Here is a 12,911-nt window from a genome sequence, read left to right on the forward strand (position 1 = left end):
CACTGCTGACTATTGGAGTCCTCCTTCCCCAGGATTCCTGCTACTTCTCTTTCTTTTGCCCCCATCCCACCCTCAAGAGCAACCTGGCCTAGGCCCAGTTGGAATGATCAGGAAACCTGCGGATGAAGATTTTAGTCCAAGATTCGCAGATCTCTAGCTGAGACTTTGGGCAGCTCACCTCACCTCTCTGAGCCCAGGGGAGTCAGAGCATGAATCAACATCCTAGACATTATTCCATGCGTGGTGCAGAGATTTCTTCTGAAAGAAAGGGGACAGGCAATGGTCTCAGGCTGGCCTTGGGTCCTGGCTAGCTGACATACAAGCTGCGCCAACATAGGCGAGCCACTTACCCCTCCAGGTCTCAGCTTCCACATTGGGAAAGGTGAGAGAATGCCATACCATAGACACATGCACATGCCATATTCACATGGAGGGATGGGATATGCAGGAGGCACCCAGCACGTAGCACACAGGAGGTGCACAAGAAATGTTGATTTAGTTTCATCTTAGCTTCACGGCAGCTAAGGCAGGGGAGAGAGCTTGTTCGTGTCAGTGTAAGTTCAGGGAGAGAGTAGCCGAGCAGCCTGCCCGTTTGCTGACAGCGCCCGAACGCCGATGCACCAGGTCATGGCCAGAGGGGCTGGGCTGCCCCACTCGCTCTTCTTTCCCCAGTTCTGGGGCCGTAGGTTGGGCATCCCAACAGTCATGCTTAATTCTCCTTGTCCCTTGTCTGCTGGAGATCTAAGTGGTGACTTTCCCAGTCACCTGGCAGTTAGGAGAGGTCACAGGATTGAGTTCTGGCCAATGAGACAAATAAAAAATTAAAAAATCTCCAGGGTGGTCAGTTGGCTTTTATAGAAGGTTTTGTGGAGTAAATGAGACATTCCTAGTCTTGACTGTGGTGATGGTTTTGTATGTGTACATGTACCAGAAGTGATCACAGTTAACAACACTGTGTTGCATATTTGAAAGTTGCTAAGAAAGTAGATTTTAAATGTTTTTATCACAAGAAAAAATAGCGTAACTGTGTATGGTGATGGGTGTTAACTTGTAGTAATAATTTTGAAATATATACACATATCAAATCATGCTGTACACCTAAAACCAATATAATGTTATATGTTGATTATATCTCTTTACATATGTGCAGTTTATTATCTGTCAGTCACACATCAATGAAGCTGGTTTTTAAAGTCTACCAGATGTTTAGGGAAAGATTGGCTTCCCAAATCTAAAGGACCTTCATGGAAGAGGCCTCTACCTTCCCCTCCTGCAGCTTCGAGTGCTGACTGAATACCTGAGGCTGGGTTGGCCATCTGATAACCAAGAGTGACAAACATGCTGGAAAGGCCAAGATTGTTCCTGAGAGGATGGCGCTAAACCTGTTCAGAGGCACCTTTTTGTTATATGAGGAAAATTAACAGCGATTTGTTTAAATGTCTGTAAGTGAGGGTTTTGGTTCCTTGCAGCCCAAAGCCTTCCGACATGTACTTAGGTGCTCAATCAGTGTTTGCTGAATAAATGCACTAAGTACTGGATCAACCAGCCAGCTGAGAAGAAGAGGCTTCTGTGATCTCCTGGGCCTGGGATCAGAGCTGGTTGTGGAAGGATGGGGAGGGGTTGGTTAGGGAGAGAAGGCCCAGGGAGGTTCAAGGCAGGGAGAACCACAGGAACAAAAGGTGCAGAGATGAGGACAAGCAAGTCACCCACTCTCAGGTAACCCCCCTAAGGAAGAAGCAGCTGCATCCCCCTTCCTCCATCGTGGCTAACAAGCCATCCCATATTTTGCTTTCCTCCCCACATTACATTTTTTTCAGTGGCAGAAAATTACAGCAGGCAAGTGGCAATTGATCTCTTCACATTATTTTGAGGCAATTATATTGAAATGGGAAACAATGCTTCCAGGAAAGAGCCCGATAACTGAGTTGGCCACCAAGACAGATAGGGGAGGCCAATTTTGTACCATGGAGAAGCTGACCAAATTTCCTACCCCTGAACTTACAGTTAATTACTGCCTGGAAATCTTCAAAGATAACTTCTGCTTCAACTCAGTGGACAGGGGGCAGGCCCAAGTCAGGCAGGCACCCCCAAAAGGACCGCTTTGCCTTGAGCCTGCTGGGACCCCATCCCGATGGGGGACCCTCAAACCCTCACCTAACAAGAGGGTCTCTGCACCCAAGTCTGAGCACACAAACCAGCTTCAACAGAAGGCAAATGTTATAACTCCCCAAATTTAGAACAGCCTAGGACCCCTGACAAAAGCAAATTCCCCCAGGCCCCCAATATTGGCTTAAATTATTGTATTTGAATGTTTCAGATGAAGAAATAGGCTATAAAACCAGCAAAAGTGAATTAACAACATCAATTTAGTGTGAAAGACCATGCTGTCCTTGCTGTACCAGAATTCGCATCTGAGACCTGCAGATGGTGACACCTGATGCAGCAAATCCTGGGAGAGTGTCATGTCCCTGTTGTTGCATGACATGAGTTGAGGCAAATCCCCACCACTTCTCTACACTAGAACCTCTGCAGTGTCCGTTCACACAGCGCGGCCGTGGGGCCATTGGCCCTCTCCCAGTGGGGGAAGTGTCACCAGGCCTGCCCCTGATCTTCCTCATTAGTCTGTTAATCTGCTGGCCTCGTGATTGTAACACATTCACAAAATCTGAAAATGTAGGGGGCACCTTGGTGTCAGGCCGTTCTCTGCACTTGTGTTTCCCAGCCTTTGCTGCACGTCAGAGCTGCTGGGAGAGCCTTTAAAAATCCTAATGCTCAGGTTAAACCTCAGAGCCCAGGTCAAGCTCTCGAATGTGAGCGGGCATCGGAACCACACTGAGAACTTGCTGAAATCCAGATCACTGGGTCCCAGCCCGAGTCTGTAACTCAGTGTTAGCATTCCTAACCTGCGCCCAGACGATGCTCATGCCGCTGCTACAGAGCCACGTTCGAGGACCAGCAGCTTCCGTGATCTGGATAAGCGCATGGTCACTTGTTCCAGGTTCTAAAAGAAATGAAAGCATTTGCATCAAAAACTCAATCCCAAAGTATGAAGCTGAGAAACCCAGTTTGAGAAATAGCATTGCAGTGGACCCAGCATTAAATTAGGAGTAAAAAAAGGGGGGGCTCAAGTCCTACCTATACTCCTGTATCACCTACTCACCCCTCTGAGTCTCAGTCTAGGACCTGGGGAGATGGGAATAGTGTCTCTCAGAGAGTGACTTGGATGCCCAACATCACTAATCATTAGGGAAATGCAAATCTAAACCACAATGAGATGCCACCTCACATCCACAGGATGGACACTATGAAAACAAACAAACAACGGACACGGAAAGTAACAATGTTGGCAAGGACATGGTGAATTGGAGCCCACTGGTGCAGCTGCCATGGAAAACAGTATGTGGTTCCTCAAGTAATTAAAAATAGAGCTATCGTATGATCTAGCAATTCCACATCTGGGTATAGACCCCAAAGAATTAAAAGCAGATCTTGAAGAGACGTTTGTGCACCCGTGTTCACAGCAGCATTACTCACAGTAGCCAAAGGGTGGAAGGAACTCAAGTGTCCACTGGTGGATGGTGGATAGACACAACCTGCTCTATACATACTACAGAACAGTATTCAGCCTTAAAAAGAAAGAAAAGTCTGACACAGGCTACAACATGCATGAACTTAAGGACACTATGCTACGTGAAATAAGCCAGACACAAAAAGATGAATCCTATATGACTTCACTTATACGAGGTACCTAGAGTAGTCATATTCACAGAGACAGAAAGTAGATAGGTGGTTGCCAGGAGCTGGAGGGAGGGAGGCAAAGGGAAGATGTGTGTGTGTGTGTGTGTTTGTATGTGAGAGAGAGAGAGAGAGAGAGAGCGAGCACAGCCTGGAGAATTTCAGTGAGACGCTGCATGGGTTAGGTGGGAAGAGACTCAGGTTTTGGTCCCAGCTCCATGACTGACCTCGCTCCCTGTCTGACCTTGGTCAAGGTGCTTATAAGCCCTATGAAGATGAGAAGAGGGCTAATAATAGCTGACAAGCTTGCTATGACGCTCAAGTATATGTGGAAGTACTTTTTAAACCACAAAGTACTAAATGGCTTATTTTGTAAATTATAACATATTTCTAGGGTTTTAGGAAAACCTGTGAAACAATTTACAAAGGCCACACGGATCCATCTCCTCTGTCCATGTTCAGACTGTTTTCCTAAAGAGACCCTTCTAGCAGTTTGTTGAGAAGTCCCCTGTATTTCCGAAGCTGAAAACAATGATCTGAATCCCAAAGACGGTTGTTAATGGGTGGCCCATGCAAGGGGACCTACTCAGTCTCTCTGCGTTTACCGCCAGGGAGACCATTAGAACTAGCTCCTCTTCGTTGCATGCCCCATACGTAGCTGAGGCTCAATGCAAGTTAAGCAAATGCTTCAATAAGTGAAACGAATAAAGGCTTTTAAAGACATCCCTCCATGGCACAGCTAACACAGAGCTCAGAAGTTTGCTGACACTTCAACATTTGTGAGATAGCAAAGAAGAGGGTATTTTATGAGGAAACCAAGAGGGATCTTGGAAAACCAAGTAGCTGAGAAACATGACAGCAGTTGAATTTCATTTCAGAGAATAATTTAAAGTGTTTGCTCAAGCTGGTGGATTATGAATTACTTGCAGCCTTTAAGGAAAAAAGGGGAAAAGATGGAAATTACCTTCATGTCTTCAGGAGAAGTTCATCCCGACAGGCCTGGATCTCCTTCCCAAAGATGCCTGGACCTCAAACCAGAAGGGAAGAGAGTCAAGTTCCAGGTTTGCCAAAGGCAGGTCCAAAGAGCTTTCTCTTTTTTGGAAAACTGAAAAACAGCAGCTGGAAACAGGACCAGGGGAGTTCGATTTAGGAGCTCGCATTTATCTTACTCCATTTGGCAGAAGTCAACAGTTACTCAGAATGGAAAGCCCAAAATTCAAGGCAGGGAGAGAGAAATCGCTTTTTCTGGGCCATGTCTAATTAACCCTTGGAGCAGCACAGCAATTTTGTTTTACGGCGACGTCTTGCTTAGGAAGACCCGAAAATAAAGATTGAACGTGGGGTGTTCCTGAGCGCTGCTCCTGCTGCGTCCCACAAGTGGAACAAGATGCATTAGGGGAACGAGCGTGTCTTCTGGAGCCTTCGCCTAGGTTACAGTTTTTAAAAGGCTATGAAAAGTCAACTGTGTGCTTCCTGCTGCCGGCTCTTCAGGGCAAGTGTGAATTGCCTTTGTCTGGGTGTGTTCTGACTGCGACCCTGACTCTCCCAAAACAAGACTTTGCAAGTAGACACACAAAGATCATCTCTCTCATTCTCTTGAGGTCTGGGAAAGAATTTCTTAGGTTGTTGGAAAGCTATCTGAAGAAAAAAAGAAGAAAAGAAAGAAATCCTCAGCCCACAGGTGATCAGTGACTTTGGCCAGAACCATTTGACAGTCTCTGAACTAAGGGCCAGAGCTGGTTTGAGGGCTCAGACAGACCCGACGGCCTTGCAGGTGAAAAATCCACTTCGTCTTCTCCTGTAAACAGCTGCATTAGCACCGCAGGCAGAGCATAACACAGGCTCCACCTTGAAGACGTTAAATCTCCTTGTTATTCAAAAGGCACGCAAACTGGCCGAGGGCTCCGTCTAAAAGCAGAGACCCTGTGCCAGCCAGCTGCGTGGGAGTCGGCGACGGCCATTCTTCACTTTAAGCAGATTGCTTCTACAGAATGTCGAATTTCCAGATGTGATAAAGCAGAAAACTATGTGTGATGCTTATATGGACAAAATGGACCCTAAGACCTCCCCTAGGTCTAGTATTCTGTGATTTAGAAGCTTTGGGTGTGTGTACAGCAGATTAGAAAGCAGCCTCCACTGGTAGCTGTGACGTTGCAGCCCAGCCCAAGCAGACGTGGGAATTAGAGCCAGCGCTGGTTTAGGAAGCGCTGCCTATGGTAGTAAATGTTTATGTGAAAATTCTTGGCTGAAGATGAAGAGAAAAGTACAGGCTCAAAGGTCAATTATGGCCCTGGCAGTGTGGCTCAGTGGTCAGAGTGCTGACCCGCACACTGAAGGGCCTCGGGTTCAATTCCAGGTCAAGGCGGTGCACCTGGGGTACAGGTTCAGTCCCTGGCCACAGTCAGGGCACGTGCAGAAGGCAACTGCTCCATGTCTCTCTCCCCTTGATGTTTCTCTCTCTCTTTCCTTCTCCTCCTTTCCTCCCTTCCATTCTCTCAAAAAAATCAATGGAAAAAATATCTTCGGGTGACGATTAACAAAAAAGGGCGGGGGGAAGTCAATTATGGAATAATCCTGAAACAAGAGACATGGGAAGGTCTGTGGAGTGCTGAAAAGATCAAAAAGCATACACAGCACACTGTGACTCAACTACCACACCCTCCCGCACACCAGAGGGAGCAGATGCTGGCACAAACTTTTCCTTTACAAAATATCTTTGATTTAGTATTTTGAGATATACATCTAACTTTGTAATAGAAGCCAATGGAAAAGTGATTTATTTCTTAATCTCCTCACAGCCAATTAAGAAAAAAGTTTTATATTGCATGTGACAGTCACACAATGGGCATTCTCTAAGTTTAAAGGCACATAAAGTTGGTCCCCAGAGAACAAAGGCTGATCTGTCAAGGCAGTTTAAGAATCTCAAGTCAGAAGGACAGAGTGTGATGCAAATACGTAGTGCATAGTGACACATGGTGCATTAGAATTGGAAGGGTCTCAGAAGTCCATCTTACCCAGTTTCCCCATTGTACAGATGGAGAAACTGAGGCCCAAAGAGCAGTGGTGATGTTCCAAGGGCCTTTCAGCAAGAGGGTAATGTAGTCACAGACAGACTCAAGGTTTATTGCTACCAGCTCAGAGCTCTTTATAATTTGATAGCCCAACTTCTGGATTTTCCAGTAAACTAGGCTGTCCTATAATCCCACCAAAGCATGATTACACATTGAAAATTCCAATAATTCTTCACCAAAGTATATTTCCCAGATGGTCTCTTCCCCACCCCCAGGAGGTGGGCCTGACTTTTGATTCAGAAATTCTGGTTATGGTAACAGTGTACCCCTCTAATCATATTAACCCAGGTAACTGTGTCAACATGGTAAGGTGCCCTGGAAGGTTAACCACACAAGAGCATGAGTAAAAAGGAGCTGACCCTAACCCACCCTGAGCCCTCTTCCTGCAGGAGAAGCAGCTCCTGCCCCCAACCCCCAGGACCCCTTGTAGGAGAGAACTTCCGTGCCCTTCAGGAGACGTTGGAGTCATCTTAAAGAAAGCTGAGTTAGAAAGGACGAGCCTCCACAGACTCGAGCTTCTTCCTCCCAACATCCCTTATGTTCCTCATAATGGATCCTTTCTTTAAACATTACACCCCTCAATTAGCTCATAATTGCTGTCCCTGCCATATGAATTATGCATCGTGCAAAGCAAATCCAGGTTCCCTGGCCCTGGACAAATCACAAGCTGTTGAAGAAGCTGGAGTAATTACCAAAACAATCCCAGGAGACCTGGAGAAAATGAACATTATCTGGTCGACAGACCCTTCTTCTGGCCTGCCTTTCCCACTTGCAGCCCAGATTCACCCCCTCCCCTCGGCTTTAATAAAGAGCCGCTGGATTTTGAGCATATACTGTGTGCCAAGCGATGTGCTAGCATATACCATGCTTTTACATCTGTATTCCGCTCAATCCTGAGAGGCAGGACTACTGCATTATATATCAGGCAGCTTAGCCTGAGATACCTTCTCCGTCTGCAGCTGCTGGGCTTCGCATGCTGGGGCTTGGGTGAGGTTCACCTCTGTGATCTAAATGGAAAAAAAGGCTTGTTTAAGCAAGTGACAAATGTCATGACAAAGGATGGCTTAAAGCTGTATTTTTTAAATGGACAAAGAGGGTACTTTGGAAGCACTCAAGGCATTAATTACTCGTCATATTACATTTATTAAAACTACTTCTTGAGAGCCTCTAAGGGAGGGTTAATATATATCCGAAGCCTGAAAATTGCACTTCCCATATATTCAAATTCACATGTGCAGATCCTCAACAGTCCATCCTTTTATACAATCATCTCAGATCATTTAGCCTATACTATCCATACGTACATACACGCGCGTGTGTGTTGGTTATATTGAATTTAATGGTAAGAAGGGAACGTGTGTCCCTCAGTGGCTGCTACCTTCCTTCCCCTACCATCTCTGGATTCAGATTTGGACAGTAAGATATCACTGCAATTATACTCATATCCAGGTGGTTTCAGTAAGGCATATCCGGATTTTTATATCTAAGCTATTGCAATAAAACAAATTATTCTCTGTAAGTCCATTCAACTTAAGGAGGTAAATGTTTCTCTTTAGCTTCTATGCATTTTTTAAATAATTGTATAGCTTTCCCTTCTATGCCCTACCCATCTTTCACAGAAATAATGCTGAGCTAACTGCTGCTTCAAGCTTTTAATTATTTAATCATTTTCTCAATCATTTATTCATTCCTTAAAGGTTTATTTAGGGCCTATTATGTGCTAATATATTGAGCTAGGACTGGTGCTGCCAAAGACACATAATAGGAGATCTCTGCTTTTTGAGCAGCCCGTGATCTGCTAGAGTGTGAAATGATTACAATGCTTGGGGCTCAAAGAGCAAAGGACAACGGACGGAGGCGGGCAGGCCCCGCAGCACCACTTCTCATTCACGGTCATTATAATGCTCAGTTTCCTCATCTAAAACATGGGAGGAAGTATCAGTACGAACTTGTAGTGTGATTAACAGCCTTTGAGCAGCACGTTAGAATCCATCTAGAAACTTTTGAAACGTCAAGCCTGTATCAGAATTTTCACTTTAAAAACAACAAGCAGACACCGTTTTGAAACCAATGTTGACACAGAACGGATTCCTGAAGGGACACCCAGAGGCTTCTTTTCATCCTACTCTCTGCCCAAGGACAATTCACCTATCTTGTCTGATTGCTACTTTCTTCGTTGGACAAAAGATGAAGTTGAGAAAATGGCCTTTAAGGTAGCTTTGATGCTTAAAAGTCAATGGTTTTATTTATAGGTAACAAATCATAAACCCCTTTGGTGGTCTTCCCGTCCGCCAGATCTATGATTGGGGTCAGGCCCGATGGGCTGGATGGAGAATGGGCCGTGGTGGCGATGATAGGTGGGTGTTACCTAGTGGTTTCTGAGTGATGTTACCAAGGGTGCCAGCTGGGAGCTGAGGTCAGGAGATGAGAGACGCCAGAGCATGCATCAGACTTGAAGGGGGAGATGGAGTTTAAATAGAAGAGCGACATCAAAGTTGATAGCAAAGGATCTCGCAGGATTGATGTAGGGCCCAAGCAGAGAAGGCCTACTTCTTAGTATGGAAATTAATTAATTAATTAATTCATTCATTCATTCATTCATTCACTCAGCCAACAAATGTTTTTTAGGTCCTATTATTTACCAGTTGTGCTGGGTGTTGCGTGTGCAGTATGAGTAAGACGGGCATGGCCCTTTGTCCTCGAGAGGTTTACAGTCTCATGGGGAAGCAGACATTAAGAAAAGAATCACTTAAATATATACTTATCAGCCCTGATAACTGATCTCATGGAGTACCCCAGGTTGTCGTGGAAGCAGAAGAAGCAGTCCAGATCAGACTGCAGTCAGGAAAGCCATCCTGGAGGAAGTGACATTTCAGCTGTGATATAAAGGATACATAAGAACTAACTAGGCGACATTGAGGGAATAATTTCCATAAATGACAGGCACTGTGAGCATGTTGTTTTTTATGGGCTTTTAAAAAGGACAAGGGAGGAAGATTCCTTAAAAGGCCTGATCAAAACAGAAGCGCAATCACATTTGTCTTCATGTATAAATGGGTTTATATACAAATATAGAGAGAGTGTCAAAATATTTCTTGTTTATCAAAGTTTCAGAAACTGCTGTAAGAGTAGGTTTGTTCTGCTGGTTCTTCTAAACAGAAGCTAGACAAGAGCCCTGGTTAGCCTTAAGTGGACCCTCTCCTCCCACTCCCACTCCCTGCCCATGACCCTTCCCAGGGCCCACTGCTTTTCTACCCTCTGAGGGAAGGATGGAAGGCAAGAAATGGAGGAAGTGAGGATTCATGAACTTTACAATTATCCTACTGTTTCCAAAGCATGTTAAATAGCAAAGTAGTTTCACCAAGTGTTAATAAATGTTAAATGGGAAGAAAAAAGGGTCGAGAATCCAATGTGCCCAGGAAATAGATTAAATGGTTATGCAGGCTTTTATTGCAGGACTTATCAGATCCTTTGATATCGTAATGTGCATTGTAAGTCTTTCATTGGGAATACGATTAATAACAATTATAACAATTTCCAGAAATATTTGACTATGGAATGTGCTTTTCCAGGAACATTTCTTGGGTGCGTGTGCTTCAAAATAAATTTTGGTAAATGCTGTTTAAATAAGTAACTCAAATTTTGGATTTAAAAGTGAAATGGGTCTTAGAGGCCACCTCATCCAAAACTCACACTTTACAGAGTGCTATGGGTAAAAACTGCTGGTTTAAACCCACTCCTCTAACGTTAGTACATGCATTTCTCTTATACTAAGGCTGCCCGTCCTCTGAAGTTGCAGGAGGGAAAGATGTAAAGAGATGAGGAAACTTTACACGGTACTGTGTAACTTTGGGCAAGTCACCGCCCTGGGGCTCAGTTTCTCTAGGTGCAGATCGAGCACGAGGTGGGTCCTTGGGCTGTGGAAGAGTCGGTGCCGTACGAAAAGCACCCGGGACCGAGGAGCACTCAGTACGTTACTAGCTCTCCCGTTCCCACCCTGGGAAATAAGCATCATGCTTTATGTAAACACTATATGCAAATATTCTATATTCTATATGCAAATATTCAAGACTTTTTTTTTTATCATGTTGGGTTTTACTCTCATCCCTAAGGGAACATATTAATGCAAAGTAAAATACTCTGTTCAGTTCTGCTGGTTTAGGATGATGCCTCATTCTCCCAGGGAACTCTCTTTTACAACCGAGTGTTCAACTACATTAAAGACAAACACTTTACAGTTTATCAGCCTTTAGAGGGACCCATGCTTCAGAATTCGAGCATTTCACACTCGGGGCTCCCTTACGCTTCAGAAGTGAAGAAACAGACTTCCCGAGGGAAGTGACTGGCCCACAGTCGCTGCGTGACCTGGAAGCAGCCCCAGCCGGTCAGCACATGTGGAGCTGGGGGCCTTTCCTCCTGCCGGCAGCTCCTCGCTGATTTTCCTGGAAGCTTAAGGCCCCGCATGCGGAACTCTGCTCCTGGATTCTCTTTACCTCCGTGAGCCCAGGAAACTCCGAGAGACTTTTGTTTCCTCATCGAGGTGGGAAGATGCAGTTTGTTGAAAAGAGAAAAACCTTCCACTATCGGTTTGGTGTTTTGTGCCAAGCGGAGGATTCAGCAGGTTGTGCGGGGTTTGAGCTGGAGTGCAAGCTGGCGCGGGCCACTCACTTTCTGAAGCCAATTAGGAGAGGAGAGGAGAGAAAATGCTGGAATCCAGGGAAAGCCCGCCTCCCGATGCACACACAGCGGAGTGGGTGGCAGGCTGCAGCGCCCGCAGCTACACGGATCAGCTGTGTAGATTTTAGAAGCCAGAACAAAGGTAAACTGAATCTCGCTGAGTGTTTAGCATTTTATGCAACAGGAGTGTAAACAACGAGGGAACTGGCTCTCGCTGTCTGGTGCTCACTCAGCTGCGGGCTTGGGCAGCACTGCAGGTGGGCCAGTGACAGACCTGCGGCTGTGGGTCTGGGTTCTAGAGCTGCCCCTTCACTCTCCGACTGGCGCCCTTGGGCTAGGCATGCTCCTTCCTGTCTGATCCTTCATCAGCCCTATGGGTGTGGTGGCTGCTTGCCTTTTTATAAGAATTAAATGAAAGCCCTGGCCGGTGTGGCTCAGTTGGCTGGGCGTTGTCCCGGGCACTGAAAGGTTGCCTGTTCGATCCCTGGTCAGGACACATGCCCGCGCTGTGGGCTCGATCTCCAGTAGGGGGCATGCAGGAGGTAGCTGACTGATGTTCTGCTCTTATATGGATGTTTCTCTCTCTTTCTCCCTCTCCCTTCCTCTCTCTATCTCTAGATATCAATAAAAATGTTTTTTAAATTAAAAATAAAATAAAATCAATAAAAAATACTTTTAAAAAGAAAAGAAAAAGAATTAAATGAAAGGCTGAAACCCAATAGCTTATGGCTCCTCCGGGGCAGGTACCATACTCAGTGCTGTAAAAGGAATGAGTGTCCTTTGCCATCCTGGGGCTTGCTTGGTCTTTCTTTCTTTCTTCCTTTATTCTCTTTTTCTCTTTCTTTTTGAGGAAATTAATATTTACTTGAATGAGAAAATAAGAAAGTACAAACTTTTAAAAATTGACATACACCTCAAACATCACAAAATCCAGAAATCGTAGTTTTTTGCCTAATTGCCTGAAATGTGCTGGGGCACGTTCATCCCAGGTTCTGTGGTAGTCACTCTAATAAAGACTCCCTACAAAGTGCTCACCAAACAGCAAGGGAGTTCGAGGAAGGCCTTCGAGACTCCCTAGGGTGATATAACTGCTTAGGCCTGGCTCACATCAGAGACCTGGGTTTGCAGCCATTGTCCCTTGAACCGATGAGCCAAAGATGGGAATCTTAGAATGACAGTCTCGTCTCCCTGAACAAAACCTGAGAATCTGCTAGGCAAGTAGGAAGCTCAGCAAACAGATCCCTGGGACCAGTTGTAAAAGGAAGTCACCCTGGCAGTTAATGCTAAGTGGCTACGCCTCCCAGTTCATGGGTCATGGGTCCAAGCTCTGCATGTGATGTGGGGTTTCAGGCAGCGAGCACTGTGTTGTATCTAACCCAGGAGGGTGCCCAGCCAGAGGGAGCAAGGCCTTATGAGACTGGAACACAG

General features: G+C 45.6%; 1 long non-coding RNA gene across 1 annotated transcript; it reads right to left on the minus strand.

Annotated features, from left to right (window-relative positions):
* Nucleotides 1-530: 530 nt before the first annotated feature.
* On the minus strand, nucleotides 531-5,866 carry LOC107539996 (uncharacterized). The gene is made up of 3 exons (XR_001603464.2): nucleotides 4,700-5,866; nucleotides 2,904-3,001; nucleotides 531-797 (listed from the first exon to the last, which is right to left on the minus strand). It is a non-coding gene; the product is annotated as an uncharacterized LOC107539996 (long non-coding RNA).
* Nucleotides 5,867-12,911: the final 7,045 nt, after the last annotated feature.

The sequence above is a fragment of the Miniopterus natalensis genome, chromosome 14 (assembly GCF_054644295.1).
Source record: "Miniopterus natalensis isolate mMinNat1 chromosome 14, mMinNat1.hap1, whole genome shotgun sequence".
Classification (NCBI taxonomy): Eukaryota; Metazoa; Chordata; class Mammalia; order Chiroptera; family Miniopteridae; genus Miniopterus; species Miniopterus natalensis.